General features: G+C 40.5%; 1 protein-coding gene across 1 annotated transcript in view; it reads left to right on the top strand.

Moving 5' to 3' along the window:
* Positions 1-15,714, top strand: part of LOC136864250 (transmembrane protein 192) — a 188,238-nt gene that overhangs the window by 93,360 nt on the left and 79,164 nt on the right. The gene's annotated exons all lie outside the window — the stretch shown is intronic.

Here is a 15,714-nt window from a genome sequence, read left to right as displayed (position 1 = left end):
ATCGTGCTCGATTTAAATGTTGTTTAGGTAGACGTTGTCGAAGGCTTAAAACTAGTCGTTGCTTCTGCAATCGGCCCATTATATTTAGCATGTCTCTAAATTTCACATGTTTGATTTTACACAGTGACGTAGAAAAGGTATTTGCAATATTATTGTTACCGTGATTTTGTGGATCACAGAGAGGTGAAAGAAGGTGCGGGCTTGAATGGGTCTATCTACGATATCAATATTCATATAAAGCTTTAAAATAAAGGTTATATTTTTTCTCAAATCTCTAAAACTTAACGAGGTCTTCACTTAGTGAAGGAAAAGCAATGTATCAGATACAATGACAATTTAGATACCAGAATAGAGAACCCCAGAATAGGGAATTTAAGACAATTGGGCTTCAAGCCTCTAATTTACAAATTTAGAATGCCATCAATGTAGCGTTTACATTGATAAGAAGAGAAATCTCCCAAGACAGAGCACCTTGCTCCAACTGATACTCATTTACAGCCTTCCTGAGGCACCCCTCAATCTTACAGTAAAATTAGAAATCACAGAAAAGAGCTTACATGCTCTCCAACTTTAACCAAGGAGACTGCGCTCCCAATTTCTTACAGCCCGCTCAAGGCAACATTACACCAAAAATCTTACAAATTTCTGGCCTCTCTAGGCCCAACTTACAATTTACAATTTTTACACAGGGGTATCTATTTCACAAACTACTGGGCCTTCGTGGAAAAGAAAAACAGGTAAAATTACTGGCCCAAACACAAAATGTATGGAGGCATACACTTTCGCTCCTTGAAAACTTGGTTTAAAAACCCTACTTGGGCTTGTGGCCCAATGATGCAGAGGCTAATCCCACACTACTGAGGTGACTAGAAGAACAAGTTACTTGGTAATTTACAGGAGAAAAACAGTAAAATATCATGGTCACCTCAAGATAAATTGAAGGGGAACTCGAGAGGGTAAAGCACTCTCTATCCCCGATTTACAATTACAGTCTTCATGAAATTTAACATTAGCCGAAAGAAAGTTTACATTTTAGAAAACAGGTAGTTAGAAATTCGAACCTTTCCCTCGTGTAAGTCTGCGGAGGTAGCTACAGAGATATAAAACTGATGGCCATACCTGGGCTGATGTAGTGCCTGCCGAAGAACGAGGCTCCCCACCTCCTGTCTTAACCCCCACACACACAGAAACTCGGCGATCAAAGACAAGGTAACTTGAAAAATCCGCAGCTTATATACCCGGGGGATGGTTCGTGAGGGTTCTGGACTAAATCTGGACACATCCTCTCATTTTTATTGGCAAATTCAAAAGGTACAAGAAAAATAAAAAAATAAATGCTGAAAAATAATCACAGAAAATTTGTGATTGGCCAGATTCAAAAGATGGCAGAATGAGAAGGAAGTGTTGCAAATCTTGAAATATAGAAATAAATGAAAGTTAGTTTATTGTGAAAACCTATAAACACAAAACTTCTTTAAATCACTAATTCTTCTACCTTGCACCAGAGTGCATTACCTCAGTTTTTTTGTAATGACATCTATGGAGAAAAGTTAAAACTTATTGAAGTAAACAAACACAAAACAAATAAATCCAGTCAGTTTAGCCAACTTCAAAATAGCACATTACTCTGTTATTTATGAGTGACATCTTCTGATTAATGTCCCAAGTTCATGCAGTAGCTGTTTCACGTTTAGTATGAGAGATAGTGTTCCTTAAGGCGCTTCTTTTAAATGTGCGGAGTTGAGGTGTACCACCCGGTACAATTCTCATTGGAATCTGCTTTAACAATATTAGCAATTCCTTCCATATACAGTATACCAGTCATTTACAAATTGATATTGTAGAGTTGTCAAAAATAAACGTGACTGCACTTGTGAGCAGTGAATATATTCAGTTCCACCTCGGATCACAGTGCTGTTACATGTTGCATGCATTTGTAGATGCACTGTTAAAGCCATTTCTGAACTATGGTGTTTAAAGAGGAGTCATTTAATATCTGCTTCTTGCGGAACAGAGGTAAAACGCTTTCTTAATGGTATGAAGGCTGTGAGTTTGAGTATTTTTTGAGGTACCATTTTTATTGTCATATCGTTCGTTAGGGATATAAATGTTAGGTTCGGAACAATACACCTGCATAATGCTATTGTTAGATTTTTTCTTATATTGTTGTATTATACTACCCTACAACGAAAGATATGAACCTAAGACATTGATGTCTAAATGCCGACTATCTTCCGACTGAGCTATACAGAATTTATTTCATACTGAATAATTCATGCAGTTATAGCAATGCTACAACTTAAAATTAATTTATATTATATTCTGATTGTTTATTAATGCTGTAACACGTATTATTTACAGAAGAATGGAAAGACAAGTTGATACTGAGTTGGGAGAAGATCAATTTGGCTTCAGAAGAAATGTAGGAACACGTGAAGCAATCCTGACTTTACGTCTGATCTTAGAGGATTGAATTAAGAAAGGCAAGCCCACACACATGGCGTTCGCAAATCTAGGAAAGGCATTTGATAATATTGATAGGACAAAGCTATTTGAGATTCTGAAGGTGATTGGAATCAGGTACTGAGAAAGAAGAATTATCTACAGTCTATATGAAAATCAGTTTGCAGTGATAAGAATCGAGGGCTATGAAAAAGCAGCAGCAGTCCAGGAAGGGGTGAGGCAAGGCTGCGGTTTATCCCCCTCCTTTTCATTGTTTATCTAGAACAGGCAGTAAAGGAAATCAAAGAATAATTTGGAAAGGGAATCACAATCAAAGGAGAGGAATCAAAACCCTGTGATTTGCCATGATATTGTTATTTTATCTGAAAATGAGATGATCTGGAGAAGTTGTTGAATTTTATGGACAGAGTCTTGGTTGAGGAGTACAGGATGAAAACAAATAAGTCCAAAACGAAAGTAAAGGAGTGCAGTTGTATGAAGTAAGGTGATGCAGGAAATATTAGATTAGGAAATGAAGTCTTAAAGGAAGTGGATGAATATTGTTATTTGGGTAGTGAAATAAATAACGATGGCAGAAGTAAGGAGGACATAAAATCCAGGCTAGCACAAGCAAGGAAGGCCTTTCTTAACAAAAGAAATTTGTTCACTTCAAACATTGATATAGGAATTAGAAAAATGTTTTTGAAGACTTTCGTTTGGAGCGTGGCATTGTATGGAAGTGAAACATGGGCGATAACTCGCTCAGAAAGAAAGAGAACAGAAGCTTTTAAAATGTGGTGTTACAGAAGAATGCTGAAGGTGAAATGGATAGATCAAATCACGAATGAAGAGATACTGAATTGAATTGGTGAGAGGAGGTTGTTGTGGCTAAATTTGATGAGAGGAAGAGACAGATTGATAGGACACATCTTAAGACACCCAGGATTTGTGCAGTTGGTTTTTGAGGGAAGTGTAGAGGGTAAGAATGGTAGGGGTAGACCAAGGTATGAATATGAGAAGCAGATTAGAGGAGATGTAGGATGCAGCAGTAATGTACAAATCAAATGATAAGTACAGGATAGGGTGCCATGGAGAGCTGCATCAAACCAGTCTATGGACTGATGACTCAAACAACATAACAATAGGGTAAGTTTATGACTACTAGTAGTAGTAGTAATTTTTTGTTGTGGCAGGGGAAAATCGTTTAAAGACACCACTCTGTGTGGGAGTTGGATTTCCACCAACTAAAAACCCCTGCTCTCTTCACTCAACCCATTCTGGAACTGCTTGGCGGCATGACATCGGAATGGAGTGATGTAGATTATTTTCTTCCTTTCTCTTCTTTCTGTCCCCATAATGCATGTCACCATTGCCTTTACTGTGTTCCAGGCAAGTGGGCTCTCCAACATGATCTGAACCAGATTCCCTGGCGTGAGTCATCGGCCAGGTTGTTGGCAGGCTTTCCTTCGTTCTTCCATCGAACACAGCAGAAAAATGTGTGTTCTACTGTATCCCCTTCGGAACAGTACCAACAACCATCTCCCTGCGTCTTTCCCATCTTCATGGCTTATACGCCAAATCTTCCATGTCCTGTCAAGATCTGCGACAGATAGTAATCTACCTGCCTATGTCTACATTTAAGCCAGCCTCCTATGTCGGGTATTAGCTTTTTTGTCCATTGGCCAACATCGGTTGTGCCTTCCCATCAGCCTTGCCAGTCTAGTAAGAGCTGGTTCCTCAAGGCTTTCTTTTCTTCAGCAGATATAGACGCACCCCTTTCGTGCCAAAGTTTTCTCTCTACCACGAGGAGGTCAATGGGAATACTGGCAGCTACAAATTGTAAAGCAGCTGTCGAAACAGTTCTATATACACAGATAACTCTGAGCAGCATTTTCCTCTGTACTCTTTCCATAGCTCTCCAGTGAATCTTCCTCCTTAGTGCATTGTGCCAGATAGGTGCAGCATAAAGTAAAATGGAATATATTGCAGAGGACATAATCTGTCTCTTAACTGTTCTTGGTCCCCCGATGTTAGGCATAAGTCTAGCTAATGCCGATGCCTTCTTCTCTGCCTTTTGAGTTACTGCCTTCACATGTGCACCAAATGTGCAATTCCTGTCAATAAGAACCCCAAGGTATTGTACAGACTTCCCTGGGATAATTACTGTATCATTTAATAAGAAGCGGACATTCTTCCAATTCCTGGAACCTTTCAAAATTACAGCTTCAGTCTTATGTGGAGTCAGTCTCAATTTATTATTTACCATCCAAAGGTTAACTCGTCTCAGTGATTCATTTACTCGGAAGGTCAGTTCCTCTACATTCTCTGCTATTACCACTATTGCAAGGTCATCTGCATAACAAATAGATGTTGTCCCTTTTGTCAGCTGCAGGCGTAGGACGGCATCATATAGAATGTTCCACAAGGTGGGTCCTAGGACAGATCCCTGTGGAACGCCAGCACTCATTTCAAGGTCTTCTAGATCATCAAGGCGTATTCTTCATCCTTTGAAGTACTTAGCAATTATTTGTTGTAGATACCGAGAAATATTCTTCCTACGAAGTTCTCTCAAAATAATACTCCAAGAAGCAGTGTTAAAAGCATTTTTGACATCTAGCGTTATCAAAACAGCCCATTTCTCACTGCTTTCTGCCTGTATGGTTCTGCCCTTTCTAAATCCAAACTGGTTGAAAGAAAGTCCCTCCCTGTTGTTCAAATTCTTTCTCCAGTCTCGTTTTAATCAATCCTTCGTAAAGCTTGCTCAAGGTGTTTAATAAGGAAAGTGGCCTGTACGCTGATGGATCTAATGATAATTTCCCTGCCTTCAATAACAGCACTAGCTTGGCTACTTTCCACTCATCGGGGAATTCACGCTTTTTTAATAAATCATTGAAGACTGATAAGATCCAACCAGGTGCCACCTCAACTGCATATTTGATGGCTTCTGGTGGGATACCATCTACACCTGGTGCCTTACCAGTCTTCATATTGTGTGCTACCTCTTGTAACTCAACCACAGTAAACGGTTCTGCAACACTAAATTCTTATTCCATTACAAGTCTGTCATTAGTACAAGGAAACAACTCCATCGCTATGGCTTTCCTTCCATCAGCTGGGAGCTGGATTGGTACCCTGTTGATTAAACGACCAGTCACTATCTTATATCCCGCCCCCCAGATATCACTGTCCAGATCTTCACATATCTTTTGCCAGAGATTTCTCTTAGAATCCTTTATTAGCTTCATTAGTTGCCTCTTTGATGCCTTATAGTCATCTTCTAATTGTGTTAAGTTGACCTGGCTGATTCTTTTCCTAGATCTTGTAAGAATTCGTCTCTTGCGATTGCAGTCTTTCCTTTGCATGTCTATTTCATTGTTCCACCAGTAAGGGACTCGTGTTTTATATTTTGTTGATCCCCTCAATCGGCTGATCCTACAAGCATCTTTAAGAGCAGCAGTTACATCTTTTAGAGTATGTTGCGCTGTATCTACAGTTTGTGACATCCACTCGATTGCAATTTTAAAGTTTTCCCAATTATAGTTCCACACCGTTTTCGTGATATCATTAAGCTTCTTCGATCCCTTAACTTGAAAGTAAATAAAACGATGGTCGCTGAGAGATTCATCTTCCATAACTTCCCAGTCAACAATGAATGATGCTATACCCTGCGTTGAGCAGGTGACGTCTATGAAAGACTCCGAGTTCCCTCTGGAAAAAGTTGGTAAGATTCCAGTGTTATGAACCACCAAATCTAGGGTCGCTATCCATTCTGCCCAATATTTTCCCCTACGATCTGCAGTTGGTGCCCCCCACAGAGGCGACTTGACATTTAGGTCTCCGAGAATGATAGATTCAATACCTGACGCCATGCAGTCCTGAACTATTGCATCTACTTCAGCTTTGAAAATATCAAAAGGGATGTTAGGAGAGATATAGCAACAATAAATCTGATATTGCTGAAGTTGAATACACAAATATCCTTCTTCTGCCCTTAATGCTTAGCACCTCCAGCTTATCATTTAAAAAATATGCAGCTACATCACATCTTTTGTCTGTGAACCAACCACCTTCGGCTACTCGCCTTCTGTTTGGCTCGCTAACAAGCACTAAGTCTACTTTCTTTTCCAAGGCTGTCGCATACATGATGTCATGACTGTCGGATTTCCTCATGAGATTCGCCTGCAGTATGTCCATTATTGGTCGTTTAAATTCAACTTCCTTGCCTCTAATATTAGCTTCCTGTAAGTAGGGCATTTCATTTGATCTGAGCGGTGGCCCTCCACTTGGCACGTGGTGCAAAACGAAATGTTCCCACAATCCTTCGCCAAATGGCCTTCTTGTCCACAATTTAGACAGCTCCATGACCGGTCATCTTTAACGTCGCAGTGTGGCGCTTTATGTCCAAATCCAAGACATTTAAAACACCTTGCAACTGTAACTTTTTCCTTCACCATACAGGTTGCCCAACCCACATTTATTTTCTTTTTCTTTAACAGTATTTTTGATGGTTCCGTTTGCAAGATTATGGTAGCATTCAGATTTCCAAACCTCCCCGGTCTTCAGATGTAATATTGATCTGTGATTCTTCAACAGCAGCTTCTAAGGAGAGTGCTGCTCTAAGATAATTTTAATTTAGATCCAGATCCATATTGTACACTAGAATTGTTATATCCTTCCTCTTTGTTGAAACTTCTACTTCCTTGACATTTTTAATTATCTCACGCTGTAATACATCAGCCTTTCCTTTGCCTTCTACAGTAAGTATTAGGTCACCCTTTGCTGTTTTTCTTATTAGTTCTATTTTAACACCAATTTTTCTTTTTATGTTTACCCCTTCCTTTACTGTTTTGAGCAATTCGGCATACGTTTTGCCAGCAGCTTTGCACATAACTGTTTCCTGAGTATTATTATTTAAGGGTTCCTTTTTCGATGTTAACCCCACAGAAACAGCCTGTTTTACCTGTGTTTTACCCGGCTCCAAGCACCGTATCTCGATATCACTCTTACGAAACATCCATTCCAAGACTTTCCTTGTATAATTCTGGTCAAGACTATCCGGGATAGTTATCAGCACCTTCCTTCTTGCATGAATCTCAGTTATCTCCCTCCAGTGGGTGAGACATAAATACAGGCTCTGCAGGTCATTTACTCCATCCTGATGAAATGAATATGGTATTACATACACATATCGCAGCTTCTCCCGCTCTCCTCCTCGACTCGTGTAGGTTTGCGTAACAGTGCACAGGAATTCCGTCTTATCTTCCTCCAGGTTAGAGTTCAGCAAGTCAGAGATTTCTGAATGCATATTCTTCATGTTTCCGTCCTCCTCTGTAAGATGTTTGGGATTAAAACCATTGATATATCCCAGTCAGTTAATTTCCCAATATTTCCAGAGATGACGTGCGTGTTACTATAAACACAGTCAGGCCATTCCTTATCCAAAAACTTTGCAAAATCTTCAAAGCACATAGCTTCCAAAAGGGTCTCCTCTATATCTAGCATTCTGTCACTGATTTGCGCCTGTGTCCCAACATCACGGGTTATTTTCTTACTAAAGGTAGAGCCCTGTTCCAAATCACTCCTAACCTTTGGATCTTAATTCATATCAAGTTGTTCCTATTCCCACGAACGACTACGAATGATTTCTGCCATTTGTCCCATTTCTTTAATACCTTTCTTTATCTTCGCTTTGTTATTAGGAGTCATCTTAACTAATGCTAATAAGTCTTCACTATACTTGACTAACTTCTCAATTTCTAGTCGCATCCCCTCTGATCCTACTCTTTGGTTTGTAGTCTTCGTACTCTGTAGTTCCATGGTTACGTCCAGCTCCTCATCCGACATAGTACCTATGGTCACCGCCCGCTTCACACCGCTAAGCTCTCCCGCTTGTGACAGGCCTTGGTTTTTTACATCTATTTCAACCTCTCTGAATTTGACATTGCTACGCTCAATACCTCTACTCTCTTTTCTCTTTGAGGACATAACCTTAAATCATTTAAAGGAGTATAAATGACTAGTAGTAGTAGTAGTAGTAGTAGTTTTTTGTTATGGCAGGGGAAAATCTTTTAAAGACACCACTCTGTGTGGGAGTTGGATTTCCACCAACTAAAAACCCCTGCCCTCTTCACTCAGACCATTCTGGAACTGCTTGTCGGCATGACATCAGAATGGAGTGATGTATGTTATTAAGTTCTTCCTTTCTCTTCTTTCTCCTTCATCCCCATAATGCTTGTCGCCATTGCCTTTACTATGTTCCAGGCAAACGGGCTCTCTAACATAATCTGAACCAGATTCCCTGGCGTGAGTTGTCGGCCAGGTTGTTGGCAGGCTTTCCTTCGTTCTTCTTCCATCGAACACAGCAGAAAAATGTGTGTTCTACTGTATCCCCTTCGGAACAGTACCAACAACCATCTCCCTGCGTCTTTCCCATCTTCATGGCTTATACGCCAAATCTTCCATGTCCTGTCAAGATCTGCGACAGATAGTAATCTACCTGCCTATGTCTACATTTAAGCCAGCCTCCTATGTCGGGTATTAGCTTTTTTGTCCATTGGCCAACATCGGTTGTGCCTTCCCATCGGCCTTGCCAGTCTAGTAAGAGCTGGTTCCTCAAGGCTTTCTTTTCTTCAGCAGATATAGCCGCACCCTTTCGTGCCACGAGGAGGTCAATGGGAATACTGGCAGCTACAAATTGTAAAGCAGCTGTCGAAACAGTTCGATATACACAGATAACTCTGAGCAGCATTTTCCTCTGTACTCTTTCCATAGCTCTCCAGTGAATCTTCCTCCTGAGTGCATTGTGCCAGATAGGTGCAGCATAAAGTAAAATGGAATATATTGCAGAGGACATAATCTGTCTCTTAACTGTTCTTGGTCCCCCGATGTTAGGCATAAGTCTAGCTAATGCCGATGCCTTCTTCTCTGCCTTTTGAGTTACTGCCTTCACATGTGCACCAAATGTGCAATTCCTGTCAATAAGAACCCCAAGGTATTGTACAGACTTCCCTGGGATAATTACTGTATCATTTAATAAGAAGCGGACATTCTTCCAATTCCTGGAACCTTTCAAAATTACAGCTTCAGTCTTATGTGGAGTCAGTCTCAATTTATTATTTACCATCCAAAGGTTAACTCGTCTCAGTGATTCATTTACTCGGAAGGTCAGTTCCTCTACATTCTCTGCTATTACCACTATTGCAAGGTCATCTGCATAACAAATAGATGTTGTCCCTTTTGTCAGCTGCAGGCGTAGGACGGCATCATATAGAATGTTCCACAAGGTGGGTCCTAGGACAGATCCCTGTGGAACGCCAGCACTCATTTCAAGGTCTTCTAGATCATCAAGGCGTATTCTTCGTCCTTTGAAGTACTTAGCAATTATTTGTTGTAGATACCGAGAAATATTCTTCCTACGAAGTTCTCTCAAAATAATACTCCAAGAAGCAGTGTTAAAAGCATTTTTGACATCTAGCGTTATCAAAACAGCCCATTTCTCACTGCTTTCTGCCTGTATGGTTCTGCCCTTTCTAAATCCAAACTGGTTGAAAGAAAGTCCCTCCCTGTTGTTCAAATTCTTTCTCCAGTCTCGTTTTAATCAATCCTTCGTAAAGCTTGCTCAAGGTGTTTAATAAGGAAAGTGGCCTGTACGCTGATGGATCTAATGATAGTTTCCCTGCCTTCAATAACAGCACTAGCTTGGCTACTTTCCACTCATCGGGGAATTCACGCTTTTTTTAATAAATCATTGAAGACTGATAAGATCCAACCAGGTGCCACCTCAACTGCATATTTGATGGCTTCTGGTGGGATACCATCTACACCTGGTGCCTTACCAGTCTTCATATTGTGTGCTACCTCTTGTAACTCAACCACAGTAAACGGTTCTGCAACACTAAATTCTTATTCCATTACAAGTCTGTCATTAGTACAAGGAAGCAACTCCATCGCTATGGCTTTCCTTCCATCAGCTGGGAGCTGGATTGGTACCCTGTTGATTAAACGACCAGTCACTATCTTATATCCCGCCCCCCAGATATCACTGTCCAGATCTTCACATATCTTTTGCCAGAGATTTCTCTTAGAATCCTTTATTAGCTTCATTAGTTGCCTCTTTGATGCCTTATAGTCATCTTCTAATTGTGTTAAGTTGACCTGGCTGATTCTTTTCCTAGATCTTGCAAGGATTCATCTCTTATGATTGCAGTCTTTCCTTTGCATGTCTATTTCATTGTTCCACCAGTAAGGGACACGTGTTTTATATTTTGTTGATCCCCTCAGTCGGCTGGTCCTGCAAGCATCTTTAAGAACAGCAGTTACATCTTTTAGAGTATGTTGCGCTGTATCTACAATTTGTAACATCCATTCGATTGCAATTTAAAAAATTTCCCAGTTATAATTCCACACTGTTTTCATGATATCATTAAGCTTCTTCGATCCCTTAACTTGAAAATAAATGAAACGATGGTCACTGAGAGATACATCTTCCATAACCTCCCAGTCAACAAGGCAACAATGCATGATGCTATACCCTGCATTGAGCAGGTGATGTCTATGAAAGACTCTGAGCTCCCTCTGGAAAAAGTTGGTAAGATTCCAGTGTTATGAACCACCAAGTCTAGGGTCGCTATGCATTCCGCCCTATATTCTCCCCTACGATCTGCAGTTGGTGCCCCCCACAGAGGTGACTTGACATTTAGGTCTCCCAGAATGATAGATTCAATACCTGACGCCATACAGTCCTGAACTATTACATCTACCTCAGCTTTGAAAATATCAAAAGGGATGGTAGGAGAGATATAACAACAATAACTCTGACATTGCTGAAGTTGAATACACAAATATCCTTCTTCTGCCCTTATGTTTAGCACCTCCAACTTATCATTTAAAAAATATGCAGCTACATCACATCTTTTGTCCGTGAAACAACCCCCTTCAGCTACTTGCCTTCTGTTTGGCTCGCTAACAAGCACTAAGTCTACTTTCCTTTCCAAGGCTGTTCCATACATAATGTCATGACTGTCGGTTTTCCTCATGAGATTCGCCTGCAGTATGTCCGTTATTGGTCGTTTAAATTCAACTTCCTTGCCTCTAATATCAACTTCCTGTAAGTAGGGCATTTCATTTGATCTGAGTGGTGGCCTTCTACTTGGCACGTGGTGCAAAACGAATTGTTCCCACAATCCTTCGCCAAATGGCCTTCTTGTCCACAATTTAGACAGCTCGGAGACCGGTCATCCTTAACGTCGCACTGTGGCGCTTTATATCCAAATTGAAGACATTTAAAACACCTTGCAACTGTAACTCTTTCCTTCACCAGACAGGTTGCCCAGCCTACATTTATTTTCTTTTTCTTTAACAGTATTTTCGATGGTTCCGTTTGCAAGATTATGGTAGCATTCAGATTTCCAAACCTCCCCGGTCTTCAGATGTAATATTGATCTGTGATTCTTCAACAGCAGCTTCTAAGGAGAGTGCTGCTCTAAGATAATTTTAATTTAGATCCAGATCCATATTGTACACTAGAATTGTTGTATCCTTCCTCTTTGTTGAAACTTCTACTTCCTTGACATTTTTAATTATCTCACGCTGTAATACATCAGCCTTTCCTTTGCCTTCTACAGTAAGTATTAGGTCACCCTTTGCTGTTTTTCTTATTAGTTCTATTTTAACACCAATTTTTCTTTTTATGTTTACCCCTTCCTTTACTGTTTTGAGCAATTCGGCATACGTTTTGCCAGCAGCTTTGCACATAACTGTTTCCTGAGTATTATTATTTAAGGGTTCCTTTTTCGATGTTAACCCCACAGAAACAGCCTGTTTTACCTGTGTTTTACCCGGCTCCAAGCACCCTATCTCGATATCACTCTTACGAAACATCCATTCCAAGACTTTCCTTGACCGGGCGAGTTGGCCGTGCGCGTAGAGGCGCGCGGCTGTGAGCTTGCATCCGGGAGATAGTAGGTTCGAATCCCACTATCGGCAGCCCTGAAGATGGTTTTCCGTGGTTTCCCATTTTCACACCAGGCAAATGCTGGGGCTGTACCTTAATTAAGGCCACGGCCGCTTCCTTCCAACTCCTAGGCCTTTCCTATCCCATCGTCGCCATAAGACCTATCTGTGTCGGTGCGACGTAAAGCCCCTAGCAAAAAAAAAAAAAAAAAAAAAAAAAAAAAAAAAAAAAAAAAAAAAAAAAAAGACTTTCCTTGTATAATTCTGGTCAAGACTATCCGGGATAGTTATCAGCACCTTCCTTCTTGCATGAATCTCAGTTATCTCCCTCCAGTGGGTGAGACATAAATACAGGCTCTGCAGGTCATTTACTCCATCCTGATGAAATGAATATGGTATTACATACACATATCGCAGCTTCTCCCGCTCTCCTCCTCGACTCGTGTAGGTTTGCGTAACAGTGCGCAGGAATTCCGTCTTACCTTCCTCCAGATTAGAGTTCAGCAAGTCAGAGATTTCTGAATGCATATTCTTCATGTTTCCGTCCTCCTCTGTAAGATGTTTGGGATTAAAACCATTGATATATCCCAGTCAGTTAATTTCCCAATATTTCCAGAGATGACGTGCATGTTACTATAAACACAGTCAGGCCATTCCTTATCCAAAAACTTTGCAAAATCTTCAAAGCACATAGCTTCCAAAAGGGTCTCCTCTATATCTAGCATTCTGTCACTGATTTGCGCCTGTGTCCCAACATCATGGGTTATTTTCTTACTAAAGGTAGAGCCCTGTTCCAAATCACTCCTAACCTTTGGATCTTAATTCATATCAAGTTGTTCCTATTCCCACGAACGACTACGAATGATTTCTGCCATTTGTCCCATTTCTTTAATACCTTTCTTTATCTTCGCTTTGTTATTAGGAGTCATCTTAACTAATGCTAATAAGTCTTCACTATACTTGACTAACTTCTCAATTTCTAGTCGCATCCCCTCTGATCCTACTCTTTGGTTTGTAGTCTTCGTACTCTGTAGTTCCATGGTTACGTCCAGCTCCTCATCCGACATAGTACCTATGGTCACCGCCCGCTTCACACCGCTAAGCTCTGCCGCTTGTGACAGGCCTTGGTCTTTTACATCTATTTCAACCTCTCTGAATTTGACATTGCTACGCTCAATACCTCTACTCTCTTTTCTCTTTGAGGACATAACCTTAAATCATTTAAAGGAGTATAAATGACTAGTAGTAGTAGTAGTAGTAGTAGTAGTAGTAGTTTTTTGTTATGGCAGGGGAAAATCTTTTAAAGACACCACTCTGTGTGGGAGTTGGATTTCCATCACCGGATTGGATCACCGTCTCAATAGCTTGGGTTGTGGTTCTACCCTTTCTAAATCCAAACTGGTTCGAAGAAAGTCCTCCCTGTTGTTCAAGTTCTTTCTCCAGTCTAGTTTTAATCAATCCTTCGTAAAGTTTGCTCAAGGTGTTTAATAAGCACAGTGGCCTGTATGCTGATGGATCTAATGATAGTTTCCCTGCCTTCAATAACAGCACTAGCTTGGCTACTTTTCACTCATCGGGGAATTCACGCTTTTTTAATAAATCATTGAAGACTGATAAGATCCAACCAGGTGCCACCTCAACTGCATACTTGATGGCTTCTTGTGGGATTCCATCTACACCTGGTGCCTTACCAGTCTTCATATTGCGTGCTACCTCTTGTAACTCAACCACAGTGAATGGTTCTGCAACACAAAAATCTGATTCCGTTTCAAGTCTGTCATTAGTACAAGGGAACAACTCCATTGCTATGGCTTTCCTTCTATTAGCTGGGAGCTGAACTGGTACCCTGTTGATTATTCGACCGGTCACTATCTTATATCCCGCTCCCCAGATATCACTGTCTAGATCTTCGCATAGCTTTAGCCAGAGATTTCTCTTAGAATCCTTTATTAGCTTCATTAGTTGCCTCTTTGATGCCTTATAGTCAGCTTAATGGTATTAAGTTGACCTGGCTGATTTTTTTCCTAGATCTTGTAAGAATTCGTCTCTTGCGATTGCAGTCTTTCCTTTGCATGTCTATTTCATTGTTCCACCAGTAAGAGACTCGTGTTTTATATTTTGTTGATCCCCTCAATCGGCTGATCCTACAAGCATCTTTAAGAGCAGCAGTTACATCTTTTAGAGTATGTTGCACTGTATCTACAGTTTGTGACATCCACTCGATTGCAATTTTAAAGGTTTCCCAATTATAGTTCCACACCGTTTTCGTGATATCATTAAGCTTCTTCGATCCCTTAACTTGAAAGTAAATAAAACGATGGTCGCTGAGAGATTCATCTTCCATAACTTCCCAGTCAACAATGAATGATGCTATACCCTGCGTTGAGCATATTCTTCATGCTTCTCATAATTCCATCCTCCTCTGTAAGATGTTTGGGATTTACAACAATTGATATATCCCAATCAGTCAATTTCCCTATATTTCCGGAGATGACGTGCGTGTTACTGTAAACACAGTCAGGCCATTCCTTATCCAATAGCTGCGCAAACTCGTCAAAGCACGTAGCTTCCAAGAGGGTCTGCTCTATATCTAGCACTCTGTCACTGAATTGCGCCTGTGTCCCAACATCACGGGTTATTTTCTTATTGGAGGTAGTGCCCTGTTCCAAATCACTCCTAGCCTTTGGATCTTCATTCACATCAAATTGTTCCCATTCCCACGAACGACTACGGATTATTTCTGCCATTTGTCCCATTTCTTTAATACCTTTCTTTATCTCCGCTTTGGTATTGGGAGTCATCTTAACTAATGCTAATAAGTCTTCACTATGCTTGACTAACTTATCAATTTCTAGTCGCATCTCTTCTAATCCTGCTCTTTGGTTTATAGTCTTCGTACTCTGTAGTTCCATGGTTACGTCCAGCTCCTCATCCGACATAGTATCTCTTTGGTTTTCTACGTCTATTTCAACCTCTTTGGATTTGACATTTCTATTCTCAGTACCTCTACTCTCTTTTCTCTTTGAAAACATAACCTTAAATCATTCAAAGCAATATAAATGGCCTATTTACCTTGTCAGAAAAGGGATGCCTTTTTAGCTCATCAAAGAGAGATAATACCGCGTTCTGAAGGGCAGCACTTCCACTTATAATCGCAATATATTTTAACCATACACAGCCTTTAAAACACCAGTTAATTAAGCAAATACGCGGAGCAGTAGTAGTAGTAGTAGTATACTGAGAGTCAGCTTAAGACCTTAGCGGTCCCTTTGATGTTAGTCAGACTTCTGGTCGGTGAAAAGGCTTCCGCAGCGCGAAATA

This window comes from Anabrus simplex, chromosome 2 (assembly GCF_040414725.1).
Source record: "Anabrus simplex isolate iqAnaSimp1 chromosome 2, ASM4041472v1, whole genome shotgun sequence".
In the NCBI taxonomy this organism is placed as follows: Eukaryota; Metazoa; Arthropoda; class Insecta; order Orthoptera; family Tettigoniidae; genus Anabrus; species Anabrus simplex.
Note: the sequence above shows the minus strand (reverse complement) of the source record. Positions and strands in the feature narration are given on the sequence as shown.